The 18,429-nt window shown below is 37.1% G+C and overlaps 2 protein-coding genes across 7 annotated transcripts in view; one reads left to right on the top strand and one right to left on the bottom strand.

Annotated features, from left to right (window-relative positions):
• LOC126372577 (nuclear envelope phosphatase-regulatory subunit 1) overlaps positions 1 to 18,429 on the top strand; it is a 598,500-nt gene that overhangs the window by 210,627 nt on the left and 369,444 nt on the right. The window contains exon 5 of one of the 6 annotated variants that reach the window (XR_007567173.1): positions 3,638 to 3,679. The exons of the other annotated variants lie outside the window; for them this stretch is intronic. The gene's annotated coding sequence lies outside the window, so the exon portion shown is untranslated. Of the gene's footprint in view, positions 1 to 3,637; positions 3,680 to 18,429 lie in introns of those variants that run through there. 6 annotated transcript variants of the gene reach the window in all.
• LOC126372546 (CD209 antigen-like protein C) overlaps positions 1 to 18,429 on the bottom strand; it is a 119,388-nt gene that overhangs the window by 77,020 nt on the left and 23,939 nt on the right. The gene's annotated exons all lie outside the window — the stretch shown is intronic.

The following is an 18,429-nucleotide window of genomic DNA, read 5'->3' as shown; positions in this document are numbered from 1 at the left end:
AACAGAAGAAACAAATCAGGAACCAGTTGATGAAAACGTCGATACAATACTCGTCCCGTTCTATGAAAACGATGTCCTTATAAGAGTACCAAAAAACCAGAAACCCCAGAAAAACCAGAAAAAGCACAAAAAGCAGGAGGGCAATAAAAATGAAAAGTTGAGTGAAAAAAATAAGAAAGAACCTGTACCTAATTATCTTGTGAATAAAAACAAGAAGAAAAGTGGTAGCTACTTGGAAATGTTCCGCAGACAGTTCACGTCTCCGCAGCGCGAGCCTGAGCAACAATCAAGTGAAGAGTATGAAATAAGTTCTGTTAAACCTGAATTCGGTGACACGGAAAGAGAAAGCATAGGAGAAGACGTGGTCGCCCAACCTCCGCCAGATTTTTACAACACTGAATCTTACAACGAGGTATACTACGAGAAACTTTTGAATGAAGAAATAGCCCATTTATTGGACAATTCTTATGAAGAAGGATTAGCATTTAATGAGGAGATAAGAAGTAAATCTCCAGGAACGGAAGATAATAATCTTAGAAGTGTTTCAGAAGTCACGCAACATCGTCGTCAATCCAGAAAGTCTGCACCTCAACCCGCACCAAATGTTAAACTGGGAGGTCTGGGACCTGATGTTGAAAAAATAAAGCCACGACTTGAAAGAGCCCGTAGTCTTCAACGCTACTCGGAAAGAGTAAGAATGGAGAATCGTCTTAAGATATATAAGAAATCTGTTCAGGCTGACAACGACAGAGAAAAGAGACCCAGAGAACGATCAGCTAGACGACAAGAGTCTGCTAGAAACTTGATCACTCGAGATGATCAAAACGCATCATATTTAGTCAACAAAAGTCAAGAGCAAAAAATTAAAGTCGTAAAAAAAGTGTACGAGACTAAATCTAAATCTGCAAGTGCTTTAAAGACCAAAGAAAGTGTAACAGCTAAAGAGAGTAGCACCTTTAAAGAAAAGCGGCCTAAAGACAGGATGGAATCGAAGAAGGCCGAAGAAAGGTCGGGTGATATTATGAAAGAAAGATCTTCCCAAGAAATACGTCCTAGGAAGAGTTTCGAGAGGGAACAAAGCCGGGAACGGAAATGCAGTGAGGTAAAATTGAGGGTTAAATCTGGGGCTAGGAGCAGAGGCATAAATACTGAAGGAGGTAAGGAGGTTCCCCCTGTTCAGATAAGTTTTCTGGTGAACGTGGGAGGCGTGCGGCCGTCTAGCGCGCTCAAGACCCTGGAGGAGAAACATCGTATGTACCAGGAGCAAGTAAAAGCCTTCACCTTGGACAACAATTAACGTGTATTGTCAAGTACTTTGTAACTTTATTTTATTTTTCAATTTTGATGGAATAAATGTTTAAATTCACACTGTGCTAATTAATCACATTTTAACAATATTTGCACGGTCTGTCAAGTGCAACTTCAAGGTGAGACTCACCACGTTTTTCGTGAGTTAAGCAATTTTATGAAACTTTTATACGTAGCACCTGACTGTTAAGTATTCTTATTGGGTTGAGCAGAGTCACTAATATTTGAAAACAAAAACCGAACAGGTACGATGTGCCAACGGCTTTTGTTTTATCAATCTACATAGCTTTCGTATGATGATAAATGAGGCCCTATACTTGATTGACAGATGATCCATGATGTGAACGCTCGTCTGTGAGATAATGATCAGATAGCGCATTATAAACCTTCAATTGTCTCTCACGTCGTGCAAAAAGCGAATTTTTTAGCCCCCAGCTACATTCCTGCCTAAAATAGTCTAGTCATTACTAGAAAGATAAGAAGAGATAAAGTGTCAATTCTGAGATGTCTAAAGACAGGTGAAAGCAAGTGAGGACGAGGATACACGTATCACCTCCGTAATGATTAGTGTTCTTGTTAGCGTTTAGTGCGGACATCGTAATTGATCGCTGACAGGCAAGTGTTAGAGCAAATATAAGTTTTGGACAACAAAAAATATGCAAAATGCAACTTTCTAAAGTATTAATTTCCGAGATGTCCGACTGGATTTTTGAAAGCTGTAGTACTGAAGCGATTCGCAATGCGTAATAATATAACTAATTATTTTTTACGTCTTAAAAATCTTTAAATCCTTATAGTATCTTAGTGGACATTTTAGATATGAGTTTGTGTTACTCACCTAATGAAACATGACTAAGATAGGGCCCGCTGCATTAGTTTATGTAATAAGTACGTGATTCGTACTTACAGCAACCTCAAGTAGATGAAGTGTTTATTATAAAACAATTTGCAAGCGGCAACGTCATATTACTCATCAGATAGCCAAATATCGTATGACGGAGATCCGGTTTAAGAGAAAGTGATCAGTCACTGACTCTGTCCAACATTCCGTAACATTACCAAGCAGGAAAGAGAAAAGAGATTTTTCGTAAATAACTTAATAAATCTACTTAAAAGTAGACCTAATTATTCAATTACTGAGGTCAAACGAAAGTTGTAAAATGGAAGTTTAATGGACTTCGTTTTAAGATGGTGTTCATCTTCATATTATTAATTACACATTTAATTAATTATGTTTGTTTTGAGAGACCATTTATTGTGTGTAGTTTCAATTTTATTAATTTTACATTTGACACCATTGAGATTTTATTCTCCCATTTTTACATAAGTCAGTCAGGAGTTAGTCAAGAGTCTCAATAGTAACCCTAAAACTAGGGTTGATGAGGTTGATCTTTGTTATCAATACCCTGCCGAGAGAATCCCATTATTCTGTTTTGTGTTATGCTTAAGATTGAACACACACAAAAATAAGAACACATTATGTATTAATACAACGAATAACTCCTATTCTTGCACTGCAATTTATTGTTTCAAACTTCAATTTATTACAGTAACGTTTGTAGTGTAGAAAATATAGCTTTTCTTGTGTCTTGGCTAAGCTATGTGGTGTCCCAGTTCATTTTACTTCAAGGAACCGCCAAAGGAAGCAAAAGCATGCTATAAATTTCGAGATTTTCCACACGCCGCCGCGCCGCATATGACAAATGTTGGCGACACATAGAATAGCTTTTATTTCGTTCCAGTAACAACAAGACACTCCTAGAATTATGTACCCCAAGAGAGTGTTATTTCATAATAAAGGAAAAACTATTTCCAAAGGATTATCTGTCGACACGAGAATGAAGAACTGTTTCAAAGGAAATTGCTGAGATCCAGACGGCGCGGCGCGGCGTCCGCTCACACTTAACCTGAAGATTACTAGTAATTACCTTGACAGGTCTTTACCGAAGCCTACCAACCCGCGAAGGGAAAACCAGCCCAATACAGGTTATATAGGACAATAACCTTCGAAACGCATTTTTTTGGGAATGTGGATTTCGTCACGATGTTTTTGATCACCGCTGAGCACATGATAATAATTTATGATCCACATCCATGTATAAATTCAAAAATAATTGGTTTAGGTCCGTGCTGGATTCAAACCTACATAAAACGTATTGTTCTAATATTAGTGGGCAGAAATCGCGCAAGTTTACTTAACTAAAATGCAGAGTGCCGTGTTTTAGTTAAACTAGTGCAAAGTAGGTACAGTCATGAGCAATATAATGTACCCACTTTAGGACTCTGTCGCACTAACATATTTGACATTTAGTGAGACTTACAGTAAAAGTTAATGTGACATGGTACCAAAGTGTATACATATTAATGCTCGTGACCGTACATACTTACCAATATGCTTCTGCTTAAAAAAGCACTTACACGATATATTAAAGCAAAATGTTTGGTCTTGTTTTGTTCGCTAATATACCTAGAAATAACTCTTCCTCTCTTGTGAAATCTTCTGGTTACATCGCAAGTCAACTTGTTGTTACATTTTATTATAAAATCCTTATTAATAATTCAGTTTCATCAAGATTGCATCACAAAGATACTTAGGTATAAGTATACTTATAACAAATAAGTATGTGCTCTTAAATTTTACTTTTAATAGGTATCACTAGTGATTGTTTTAATTACGATTACTTAAAATGAAATAAATTGTAAATGTTGTATCCATTACATTACAGAGAGAATTTAGGTGTTTCTGCGAAGCTTTTTTTTTAACTTGACTTATTGTAGATTTGCCGCAGATGGCATTAACTACTTGGCCGGACAAATGGGGAGCGCTGAAGGCTCTCACCCGGTACAACGTTTAAGACAACAGGCCTGAGGGTGCCCAGTTGGGCGCGAACCTCGGCTCAGGGCGTCGTCTGAGAGGAAAAATATTTGAAAGAATTAATCGACTCTAGTGGGTCGATAGCGATAAGCGCTGAATGAGGGAAATCGTCGACCACGCCGGCGGGGTCAATTTCTGCGAAGCCAAGCAAGAAAGAGTTATGTGTTTGAACGTTAAGTATTTCCATTTGTGAATAAAATGCAGAAAATTTTGCACATTGCATCTGCAAGTGTAAATGATAAATAATGTTCAAATATAACTTTAGCATTACTTACTTACATTATTTTTGAAGCTGTCTGAACATAAATTAACTCAAAAATCTGGTAAATAAGTTACGCACACGGAATGCGACAATCAAATTCTTATCAGAATTATTTATTCAACGAAGTTATCATGGATAAACTTGATGAAGGTCAATTTAAAATTATTGAATCTACAGTCATTATTTTCTTAGTAGTAAGTACAAATAGAAGTACAGTTTTATATTCTTCCTCATAGATATAAACGTAGGTATGGGTAGGTAAGTTATTTTACTTGTTTTACTAAACTTTTTTTACATTTAGACGATTAAGCACCATACATTCACCGTATGATCAATCTATCAGACTATTGACGAATTAATTACAGTCTTTCAATCTACTCTGAACCGGAGTGTGTGTATCAGGATCGAAGCAAATGGAATTCCATAGTCTCTGCTTACCCCGGTGTGAAATAGGCGTGATGTGTGGACTTATCTTTGTAACTTTCACCACTACGTTTCGCCACCTCAAATATGCGAGTAATCAGATGATATCTTAGCCACCTAGTTATTAGGTAAGGCATGTATTGCCTACCTGCAGCCCCGCTGCATGACTGTAGCTATCTACGTAGACGCGAAAACTAACGCTATAACATAATAAATAACGCTTTGGCCGATAGACATAGTGTACAATGTCGACGTAATATGTATGTCTATAGGTCGAAGCCGCGATATATATCGCGTCCAGCGCGATGCGTAACTCATGCCACAGAGTCTGATATTGCATCGCTATGTTGCAGTTTCGGCAATGTGCTGCGAAACTTCAGTCGAATCTAGGTCGAAATGAGACCAGGTTTGAGCTACTTTTACTGACCTTGACGCCCTTGATGTTTGTTTATTAGTGTGGGAATTATTGAAATGTCAATTTTAATTGAGTTTTATTGAATAAAATTGAATTTATGTTTATCGACTTATAAATTGGTATCGCGTGTTGGACGCGCAAAAAGATGTTATAAAGAAACTCTTTACATACGCCACATTTTTGAGGTAAGTAATTATTAATCGTAATTTTAATTTATGTGACAAATTGTATTTAAATGCTATAAATATCATCTATTTAGTAATTATTAAGGTTGTGTACAAACAAAACATTCGTTTACAAATCTATATGTACTTACATAAAAATATTTAATAACTAATTGATATCAATAAATAATGTTAAAATAAAACAATTTGTCGCAAAATCAGAAACATGCGTAACTTCGTCACGTCCAATTAGGCGCTAAGTGTTCTGAATCTGACCTGGTCCAAACGAACCCATTTACACTAGCGGCATTGCCCCGTTGCACAGCCACTGACAGGCGTTGGACCAGGTAAGACGCAGACCTAGGGTCACCCCCTCTGAATTTGATCTGACTTACATAAAATAGTATTGATTTTCTTATTGTATTATCATAAAATGAACCTAAAACCAGAGCAATAAATAAAAGCGATACGTCGAAGAACCAACGTAACACTCAATAAATCTCTCAACTATGATTAAGTAACTAGGGTATTCCTTAATTTATTGTATCATTAACAAACCTATTTAATTACCACATTAACCTTCAAAGTCGAATTCTATGGTGAATGAATAAATTATTTAAATATTTAAACGTGGGTCTAATTTATATTTATGCTCGTGAAGACGCTATTAAAATAAATATTTGATACCATACGGAAGATTTTCCTTCCGCTTTGTAATGATGATTATCAATGTGTTTTAAATTATTTCAAAGTGTGTAAAACTGTGAGAAAAACGTGATCGCATAAGGCTGTTTTTTTTTGACGTGACTTATTGTAGATTTGCCGCAAATGGCATTAATTACTTGGCCGGACAAATGGGGAGAGCTAGGGGCTCAGGCGGTATAAAATTTAAGACAAGAGGCTTGAGGGTGCCCAGTTGGGCGCGAACTTCAGCTCAGGGCGTCGTCTGAGAGTTGATATTATAATATTTGAAAGAATTAATCGACCCCAGTCGGTCGATAGCGGTAAGCGCTGAATGAGGAAAATCGTCGATCACGCCGACAGGGTCAGTATCGGGGTTCTGAAGTTTTTGTTGTCGCGAGCTGATTGTTTGCCTCTATGGCTAGAATAATCGGGTGCATAAGGCTGTGTTTTCATCCAAGATGCTCAAAAATGCGTAGCGAACACATTCCTCTGCGTAGCTTAAGTTACTTACATTTCTATAAATAATAAGCAGCATAAAACATTCTTAGATTAAATATAAGTACTTTTAATTTTTCAGAATTATAAAACTGGACCTCAACGGTTGCAGAGGCAGAAATGGGCGCCTTCGGTTCGACATTGCAGGATGGAAGGGGCAAGTCGCAGGGATGACCTGGAACCTGACAGTGGGCAGCAGTAACTGTCAGTACTAATCAGATGCGGAGGACAGGAGAATACGGCTTTGAAACAGACTACTCTAGGCGCCTTCACACTCGCGTCAGACAGAGCACTGCGGGGGGAAGGCAAGGGGGAAACCATTGCCCTATTTTTCCCTAAAAAGTAGCATGGAGAGGATTGCTACACAAAAAAGAGCGTGACTCTTAAATTAATGATGATGATGATAAAATTGGTAGAAACTATCGTTTTTCAATGTTTTTGATAATAAAAAAATGCAACAGCAACAGCCCATACTTATACACCTACGTAGTTATAACTCTACAAAATGTAATGGTCATTATTAGTTTCAATATGACATTTTGCAAGCCACAATGTTATTACGTGGGTTTCTCATATTCATCAAATGTTAACCAAAACGAGGCGCTCCATATTTGAATATCTATTTTGAGATGGACCTATTCAAGTTTAAACAATGGGTTAGATGCACCATAGAAGTACAGATTTCTAAATTGGAAGAGATTGCCTATTAGTGATAAGGTCCGTATTTGCTTGTGTTTCCATTGTATTTGTAATTACCCAACTATGTTTAAGGGTTTGTTATACTTAGATACTCGTAAATAGGTATGTTTATTATCTAAGTAAGTCATCATCTCCCTAGCATCATCCCGTTTTTATAGGGTCCGCTTACCTAACCTGAAAAATTGACAGGTCCGGTTTTTTAGAGAAGCGACTGCCTGTCTGACCTTCCAACCCGCAAAGGGAAAACCAGCCCAATACAGGTTAAGTCACATACCTCCGAAAATGCATTTCTCGGGAATGTGGGTTTCCTCACGATGTTATCCTACCGCTGAGCGCGTGATAATCACAAGATCCAAACATGAATTCTAAAACAAATTCGTCAATCATTGGTTTAGGCCTGTGCTGGATTCGACCTGCGACCTCAAAGTGAGAGGCAATTTTCTACCAACTGGGCTACCACGGCACTTATTATAGACACCTATGGACAATATATTAAATCCTTGAAGTGTCAAAGAATATACTCGTAAAATTACAATAAACAAATTTCGTATCGATGAAGATGAAATGCTTGTACATTTGCAAATCTTTTTTATCTTTGGCATTTTGTTAGGTGTCAAGATTTGAAATGTTATACCAGCGCCATGTTTATCAAAACTTACAAGCTTAATATAGAATTTGTAAGAAATTATCTTGTAAAAAAATTCAATAAGTATTATAAGAATGTGTTTATCAAAACAACACATGTAAATCACTTACATGGTACAAATCACTTAAACGGACCTGTCAAATCTTCAGGTTAGGTAAGTGGACCCTGTGAAAATGAAATAATGCTAGGGAGATGATGAGATGTTTGCAATAAGTAGCTGTTTAGCAATAAGGCCGCCTATTGTGCTTATGTTTTATTCGTATGTTTATATCCTTTATATATGTTGTTGTGCAATAAAGTATTATTGATTGATTGATTGATTGATAAGTAGGTCTAAAATTACAAAATAATTTAAGCACATCCTTTTTTTCAATTACGTGTCTTATTGTAGTTTTGCTGCATATGGCATTGGCTACTTGGCCGGACAAATGGGGAGCGATGGCTCTAAAATATATAGAACTAAAATATAAGGTCTGTGACATGTGAGTACTTACATCTTGCGATGAAAGTATTTCTGACTAGCTCATTGGGATATAGTCCATACACAGGTTGTTAGTGACATCGTAACGAAAACTTTGAGGGATGATACTGGCCATGATTCTGAGTTGATATCAAGTGGAATTTTCCGTCGCAAAATTCATGATTTTGTTTAATTTTATTTTTAATTATTTTCAATTCTATACATTTGCGATCGAAAATTCGGAATTTGCGACGGAAAATTCCAGATGATTTTAACTCAGAATCGTGGTCTGAATCATCCCCTTCAGTATTCATTACGATGTCACTAACACCCAGTATCTATATTAAGTAAATATTAGAATAGAATTGTGTCCTCACATTCTCTACACCTATTCTGCGCCTATCGCCATTGTGTGGCCTACCCAAGCTCGCTATCCATGCATGATACAACGTCGTATCTCAGTTCGCATAATTTATGTGATTTCATAGAGGAACCACAGACGTGCGCAATAAATTCGCGCAGAGTGATAGGTCTAGGTTAGGGATAGGTTAAGAAAGATACAATCTAATTTTACTTAAGTATATATGATAATTAAATATAGCTCTACGTCTTATTTTAGGTTTTTTATTAAGTTCATACCATAGCATCACGCCTGTATACGCGAAGGGGTAGAGAGAGGTATATACACCCACTCCTAAGTATACTGACATTTATCAATAATTCTCTTATTATTAGTATTATTTTAGGTTTTTTTATCACGCCTGTAGGGGCAGGTAAATGTATAATGCCAGATATGTTTAGGACCTTAAGTCCTTAGAAATACTTTAGTTTGGTTCTATTTACGATTTTTCAAAACTAAGGTAGGTACTTATATAATGTATTAGTGTTGATATTAATCGATGTTATTTTATTGATATACATAAATATAGTTAACATAAGCTACAGGTGTAGGTACAAAAAACTCATAAAATGATATAGGTACCTACTTCCGCGATAAAATTATATTATACAGTTTTATTACGATGTTACCATACTGCTTCTATATACTGTACTGAAGCAGAACAGTTTCATAGAGGAAACTTGCGTGACGTGGAGGTCTATACAGCCAGACCAACTTCCTCACAATACACCCTATAATGTTTCATGCACAGTCTGAAGCAGAAAGTTTTTAACTAGAAATATTATAACATACTTCATACTAGTTATATACTGAATCTCACGCCCGCATTTCTTCACCAACCTTGGAGCAGTGTGATGGAGTATGCTCCGGCCAATAAGGCACGTCAAAAAATACAACTACTTAAGTATATTGCTACTTTTATGTAACTCAAAAATATGTAATTTCTTTAGCCATTGTAACCGGAAAAGTAGAGCATAAATGAGTTAGATAATTATGCTAATTACCAACTTATTATACTAAAATATATTATGGTTTATATCATAATATAAAAAAGTAATGTAGGCAATTGCGTAGTAGGTACATTCTGCTCGAAAATACTTAACTTCCTATCGTAATGATACTTAAGAAATTATTTATAATTACACCTTGGTGTGCGGTTTGTAACCCCTTCGCAACTTAACTGCTCATTGTTAAAATAAGTTAACTATATTTTAAAATTGTGTAAGATTGCGAATTGTTAAATCTAGAAAGAGTAAATTAGCTACTTTACTGCCTAGTTGAAGTGTAGTCTTCAACAAAGTACTTCAACATCGATTCGTAAAATCGTCACATAAGTATAAGATGGAAAATTATGGCAAACTTGCGTTGTAGCTTGTATACCCTGATACCTAATTTTACTTTAATTTATACCTGTCATTTTCTTATCCGCTTAAAAGGAATGGGACGAGTAATTGATAGCTGATAATTTTAAAATGAATGTACAACCCGGACGAATCAAATAGACATAATAACTATAATTAATAACTATAATAACTTTATTTTTATATAATGACTATAATTTTATACTATTTACTTAATTAAGTAGGTAGTTAATCGTTTCACGAACCGTGTGACGGGGAAGAAAATGGTGTTCATTCCTGTACACATCATCTAATTTTATTTTAAGTTATACTTGTCATTTTCTTATTCGCATACGTCAATTTTAAGCAAAAATAAAAAATCCTTTCCAAAATTTTATATTGGTCAATAACCCGACAGAATTAAGTTGACAGCACACGTCAAACAAGTCGCATATGAGCGAGATGCCTGTTTTATTCGCCCGGACAGTTGTCAATCATCCGTCCCTGTCCTTTTCGGCGGATAAGAAAATGACAGGTATAACTTAAAATAAAATTAGAATGTGTCTGCAGGAATCGGGGCCATTACTACTCTATGCTCGTACGTGTACGTGTGTTACCCTGGATTTGATTAATCCGCAAGAAGTTTCTTTGTGTTCGACGGATGTGGTGAAGGACTCTCTGCCTTCTGTTGAAAACGATACGATCGAGAGCAAATAGTAGTGAGCTCGGAAGTGGTTGCCTTCAAACGGGGAAGTCAATAGCGCTATAGTATTTTAATACTTTCGGATCTTAGGCTGAGAGAGCGATTTTGTTTGACTTCACTTACCTATTGTACATTTGCCTCGGACAGCATTAAGGCTACTTTCACGCGACGCGAATTTTGCAGCTGTCCACTGCGCGGCGAGGTGGTATTCGTGTGTTAAGCATCATCGGATTAGGCACCTATCTACTGCCCTAGAAATCCAACGAGGGTCTCTCCAGGTTACGTTCACTGCTTTAACGTGATAATTGCCTATTTTCTCATTACTTGCGTACATAATTACTCCAAAATACAATGCAATGGCAGAAGCATACATAAAAATAATTGTTGCTTGATATTTGGATCACATTATGTGTAGAATTATGTTGCCACCTATATTGATTCTCTTTATTTTGAACAGAATAATAATGTGTGGAAGATACGTTGTGCCTGGGTGTAATAAAAAGGGTCATCATTTACACACAAAAACAAAGATGAAAGATGCATAATATACATATTGCTAATATACTATATAATATACATATTATGTATGTTATCCATGAAATAAGAAGGTTAAACAAAGGAAAATCTGTACAGCGCCATCTATATTGTGTTTAAGGAACGTTGCCTGGAAAGTTGCTCATAAAAACTAGTCTCAAACTCCCGTCAGAGTCTTTTAGTCCACAAATCACAGTGTGCTAAACCTCACCAACAGGACAATAAACAATGTGCTGAATATCTTGACTGTGATTAACGATTCTTTAGGGCCTTCAAATTAGCCGCGCGGCTTCAGCGAAGGTGTCCTATGTACAGTTCATCATATTTATATAACATAAACATAAACTGCCTATATACGTCCCACTGCTGGGCACAGGCCTCCCCTCAATCAACCGGAGGGGGTATGGAGCATACTCCACCACGCTTATATATTTCATTTCATATTTATATATATTTTGTTTTAATATAATAGGCTCGCGTAAGACCACAATCTCACCTAATGTTAAGTGACGATGTGGTCTAGAGTGGATCACGCTTACCTAGCAAATGCCTATTCACTCTATCCTTGAAGACTCCTAGATTATAACGAGTTGGAAAAACAGACGACGGCAGACTGTTCCAGAACTTTGCAGTTCACATCAAAAAGGAAGAGGCAAAACGCTCAGTGCGGATTTGTGGTATATCCACTACAAAAGGATGAAATGCCTGCCGACGCCTTGTTGTCCGTAGATGGTATGGAGTGGGTGGAATTAACTCGTGAAGTTCCTGCGCACAATAATTAAAGTGTATCCTATAAAAGACCGACAGACAAGCTACCTAGTCTATATTGGATGCCAATTGTTCCGAGATGCCAATAGTAAATATCTATATGGATGTAGTATGTACATAGGTCTAACAGAAAGCTCGGTGAGGTGTGGATACTTAGTCCTTGCGATGGATGTACCACTGACTACTCCAATTGGGACACATTTGTGAGGTTATGTATGTAGTAATAATAAATGCTGGACTTAATCTTTTACTATCATGTGGGTTGCGAGATACCAACCTCTGCAACCCTGCTGTTCCTTGTAGTCAAAATCGACTGTGAAACATCATCATCAGCATCAAATAATAAATATAACTTTTTTTTTTTTTTTTTTATATATTCTGCTAACATGCGATCGGTCCCTCGACCATAAGCAGTTCCGTTATATTGCCAGTGGGATGTTAGGCATGCCTTTCCAGTGTCAGGTTGCCTTCATTTTGTTTCTCACTGCTGAAGTTTGTCCCAGATATGTTGCCTTTTTAGGCGTCTCAGCGGCAGTGGTTCACTTAAGGCCGATGCAAGCCTGTTTTCATGGTGGACAATCCTTTTTCTATAAGGCTCGATAATATGCTCTGCTTCCTCTTTAACAGTGGGCATTTGTAAATAGTCGTGAATTTCGTTCATTTTTGTATACCATGGTGCATTTGTTATGGTTTTGAAAGTGTTATTTTGGAATCTCTGGAGGATTTCTAGGTTGCTGTTTTTGGCAGAACCCCAGATCTGTATGCCATATGTCCAAATTGGCTTGAGCACTGATTTGTATATCAGTATGTTGTTGTTGACTGAAAGCTTCGATTTTCTGCCTAGTAGCCATTGTAAGGATCTGAATCTGTGGTTAAGTGCATCACGCTTCATTTGTATGTGTTCCTTCCAGGTTTGTCTTCGGTCAAGATGAAAACCGAGATATTTAACTACAGAACTATGTGGGAGAGTATCTTCGCCGAGCTTCACTGGTGGACAATCTCCCCGTTTGAGGGTAAATGTGACGTGATTTGACTTCGTCGCGCTAGCTTTGATGCGCCAGTTTCTCATCCACTTGTTTATTTTATTTAGGTGGCCTTGCAGTAGTTCTGAAGCTTTTGCAGGGTCAGCGTTTGATGCAAGAGCAGCGGTGTCGTCAGCGAATGTAGCAGTCATCACTCCATCCGTTTCAGGCACATCTGCTGTGTATATTAGATATAGAGTAGGGCCAAGCACTGAGCCCTGAGGAACCCCGGCGCTTATGTCATGGAAGGCTGATGTTGTATTATTGTTCTTAACAAAAAATATCCTATTTTCAATGTAGGATCGTAGCAAAGTATACATATTGTGAGGCAGAGACTGTTTTAGTTTATACAGTAATCCAGCATGCCATACTTTATCGAAGGCTTGTTGTACATCGAGAAACACGCCTGAGCAGTACTCTTTGTTTTCAAGAGCTTTCCTGATTGTGTCAGTAACCCGATGGACTTGTTCTATAGTGGAGTGTTTGCTACGAAACCCGAATTGATGCTCTGGGATAATCTCATTATTGTTCATTACTTCGTTTAATCGGCTTGACAGTATTTTCTCGAAAACTTTTGATAATACAGGGAGAAGACTGATTGGTCGGTATGATGTAATTAGGTGTTCAGGTTTTCCAGGTTTCAAGATCATGGTAATTTGGGATACTTTCCATATAGCTGGATAGTGCGAGGTTCTCAAAATTCCATTAAAAAGGAGTGTAAGTAGTATGATGGCTTTTTTTGGTAGTTGTTTGAGTACTTCTCCAGTAATTAAATCAAATCCTGGTGCTTTTTTCAGTTGAAGTTCTTGTATTGTCCTTTTAATTTCAGTAGGTGTACAACTTTTTATAGGAAGGCTCAGCTGTAGATCACTATCCAGATACTGTTTTATTTCTTGGTCAAATATTTCATTTTCTTTGGAGGCATTTGGTGTAAAAACATTTTCTAGATATTGTCCGAAAGCCTCGGCTCTTTCTTCATCAGTTTTTGCCCATGTTCCATCTTCAAATGTAAGGGGGTAGTCTAGTACTTGTGGTTTAAGCGACGATTTGACTGTTCTCCAAAGTGAGTATCCGTTATTACTGTTAGGGGTAAGCCGTTCTAGGTGGTGCTGCAATGTGTCGTTTTCGATGTCAGCCAAGAATCTCTTGAGTTCAGAAGCAGCTTTGTTGAAAGCCCTTTTGTCAGATGTCAGACGAGTATAATGCCATACCCTTCTAAGACGTCTCTTCTCCAATATCTTCAATTTGACATCTGCCGGTAAGTTTCGAGATATGTGGTTGTGATCTTTTGCAGCAGGTGTGCTCAGCCAAGACGCTTTTTGTATCAATTTTGTTATTAATATACAAGCAGTGTCTATGTCTTGTTCTGATTTCAGTTTTATCTTAAGATCAATATTACTTTCTAAATAATTTCGAAATGAATTCCAATCAGTGTATTTGTTGTATAAATAAGGTCTTGCTGGTTTTTCAATCACTGTTGTGCTTAAGGTAGCAATTATTGGAGTATGATCGGAGGAACCATCCAAACAATTTTCCACTTTCATGAAATTTGCTTGTAATCCTTTGTAGACAAAGAAGTCCAATAGATCCGGCATTCTTTTCCTGTCCGATGGCCAATACGTTGGTTGGCATGTTGTTAAAACTTTTAGTTGGTTCTTATCAATACTTTTCTTAAGTTCCCTTCCTTTGGTTACTGTAATTCTACTTCCCCAGCAGGTATTTTTTGCATTCCAGTCTCCACCGATAATAAATCTATGGTCGAAGGTTCCAAACAATTCATCATACTGGTGAGCAGTTATATTATGTCTTGGAGGACAATATATTGACGACACTATGAGAGGCCCCTGGTTGTCATGTACCATTATAGATGTTGTTTGGATATGAGACTTTTTAAATCCCATTATTAGGTTATGCTTAATATTTTCCTTTATTATAACAGCTGATCCAGCGTGAGCGGTATTGTCTGGGTGGCATGTTGTATATGTAATATACCCTTGCAAGTTAAAAACTGCTCTATCAGTTAATCGTGATTCTGTAACTAGTAGAATGTCAATATGATGAGACTTCAACAGAACATCAACTTCGTTTTTCCGGTTAGACAAACCATTTACGTTCCAAGTTGCTATAATTAGGCCCGCCATTTAATGTACCAGTTTATTAACGACGGTTGTCAAGAGACCCATGAGGGTTCCCATCTGTTGAATTAGAAGATCCAGCTTTTCAGCTTGTTTAATAAGTATTTTCTCAAGAGTGTTGTTGTTGAGATTTGCAGTCACTTGTGCATATGTCCTTTCTGTATTACATTCTAGAGGTTTTTCCATGCGAGGAAGTTGCGATTGTTGTGTGTAACGATCCGATTTTTCTAAGATAACATTGTTGGTTTTCATGGTAACAGGTTTGGTATGTTGTTTGATTGTTTTCCTGTTTTGTATCTCTAGAAACACTTTACATCCCTTATAATTAGCTGGGTGATCTTCAAGGCAAAGAGCACATTTAGCCGGTGTAGCTTTATCTTTTTTAAGACAGTCTGTGGTGTTATGATTCCCGGCACATTTCACACATCGGTACGGCCTCATACAGTTATTACGAGTATGTCCATATTGTTGACATCGTTTGCATTGTACAATAATATTTTTACGTCAGTTTTGGGTCTTCAATTACAACAGAAGTATTGTATATAAAGCGTATATTTTTTACGGCTGGGTTATTAGGGCTTGGTTCTAGGTTTATAAATCATGTGAACAAAGGAGTCTTTGTTGGTCCATGCCTGGCATTAATAATCTCTCCCTTTACCTTATTTCCCGTACCTTCTATGGCTTCTGCGATAGCATCAATTGGAGTTGAGGGATGTAAATTCCTAATAACAATCCTGTATGGTCTCTCATCCTTTCGAGTGAAAGTGTGTCCAATCAAGTTCTTCTCCCTAATGACTTCCATTAACTTTTTATATGCTGCAGTGCTATTGCAGTTAATTCTCAGTTGTGTACGAGTCGCAATCTTGTATGAGTAGTCTGATTTGTCAAGAATGCTTTCGATTAAGTTTGTTAGTTTGGTAATGTTTTCAACAGCATATAATATGATGGGCGGTGGTTTATTATTTATTATTTTATTGGAATGAGTTGGTTTTTGACTGCTTTCCTCAACTTGTAAGATTGAGTATCTATTTTGTGTAGGTAACTCTTCTGTCTCGGACGATGGTGCTCTATCCAGCCTTCTTCGTTTTGATTGACGAAGTACGGGGACCTTTTGCCATTCGTTGTGGGGAGCTTCTCTTGGAGGTGGTATGTCGCCCACTGAATTATGCCTCATTCTAGTGTTCACGAACAAGCTAGGGTGAAACACTTGTTGAACAAGTTTCTTGGGTGATGCCTTGTTGTTTATTCCGGTGACATTAGGATGTTGTGAAGTCTGGTCACTCACTCTAGAATCATCTTCATTGTCCATGGTTGGCGGTAGAATTATTTTTTTTATTTGGTGACAACACTTTTGAATATGTCATATGACATGTTTACATTTTATTTTTTATTATTTTTTTTTTGGAGGGTAGTAGTGATTTTTGTGAGATGCGAGTTGTGATTTGCACACTGTTTTTATCACTATTTCACTCTGTTAGCTTTGCATAACAATATCACAGTGGAATTAGGTGTCAATGTTCACTTTGCTACTAGTTTCCTTTGTAATATCACAGTATTTCACAGTAATTCACGAAAATCTTCGACAGCAGGTGAGCGCGTGTTGACAGTTGACGTATTTTCAATAAATATAACTAAGTCTACGAATTAAAATAAAAATCCAGTTTATACTAGTCTTAAACGCCCATCAGGCAGTTTCAGTCCTCAAATCACAGTACCTACCAGTCCACTTACCATCCACAATCAGCCGTGGCCCAGGAAAGGAGGGCATTCAAACGGCAAATAGCGCAATGGGTTTAGCTGAGAGCGACCATTATATCGGCCAGAGCAATCGATATCCCGTCTACTATGATTGTAGTACACGTAAATGGCCCGGCGGGAATTTCAAGCTTTCTAGAAATTGGACCGACTATCCCGTTTATTCTGTTAATTCCAGAGTCGAACAAACAACTCGAAGCATTTGAAGATTAGCTTTTTTTGGAATGACTTAATCTTCTATTGTGTCGGTATCAAGAGTACCATCCTCTTCAAACTTCAAAGTTATTATTGAGCCGCTAAAGACATACATGACTCACGTAACGACACAGGCGGGTTAAAAAGGAAGCGATTCATCTGAAAAGCAATATTGCTATTTGACATTTGTTTGCATTCCGCACTTACTTTTATATCGTGGCTCTGCCTACCCCATTAGGGATTACTGACGAGAGTTTATGTATGTATGTACTTAACTTTAATTTTTTCCTTACTTTAAGTCGAAGGCTGTGCCCTGTTTATCAAAACTTATAAGCCCTGTATTACAAGAAATTTTCTTGTAAAAATTTTTATTATTACAAAAATGTATTGTGTTTATCAAAACTACTCATGTAAAATACATGTTACAAGTGTCAATATTTATTTCACTAGTATATTTTACAATTCCTCTACTTTTTTTGATAAACGTAATTTACACGTTCTTGTAACTTGTAGCTTGTGAACGTGTAACTTGTAAGTTTTGATGAACACGGCACTGGTGTTCGTATATTGCCGTGAAATAGGTAATAGTTCTCTGATTAAATTCTTTACAAGCCTCCAATATTTCCTAGATCTTTCAAGGCACTGTGTTTTTATCATTTTCCTAGTAATAGGCCTGTATGATAGCAATTTCCACAAGCTATGGCTACGATGCCAAGCATGGGAGTATTGCTCAAACACGACCAATTGCTATAGCATGTCTTAAAGCAATTTTATATTTAGATATGGGTATGTTATTTTAGGTACCGAAGACATATTACTTATATTTTATCAGTTAGTAAATCAAAGTGACTGTGAGAAAATCCTGTCCTTCGTTGTAACAGCTTGCAGAACGTCCATAGAATTATAGGGTGGTTTTAAAATTAACAATATTGTGCTTTACGACGCTTGGATATAATTCAATATTGTAAATCATCACATCATCACTAATTTAAGAGCCACGCTTTATTGGTGTAGCATTCTCCATTCTTGTCTATCTAAGACCAATTCCTTCACTTCCTTATAAGACACGACGTTCGCCTTCTCTTTAATCTGTTCCATGTAAGCTCTTCTTGGTCTCTTTCCTTCTAGCTTTCCTTCTATGATGTT

This window comes from Pectinophora gossypiella, chromosome 14 (genome assembly GCF_024362695.1).
Source record: "Pectinophora gossypiella chromosome 14, ilPecGoss1.1, whole genome shotgun sequence".
NCBI lineage: Eukaryota > Metazoa > Arthropoda > Insecta > Lepidoptera > Gelechiidae > Pectinophora > Pectinophora gossypiella.
The sequence above is the reverse complement of the archived record's forward strand: the minus strand, read 5'-3'. Positions and strand labels throughout refer to the sequence as shown.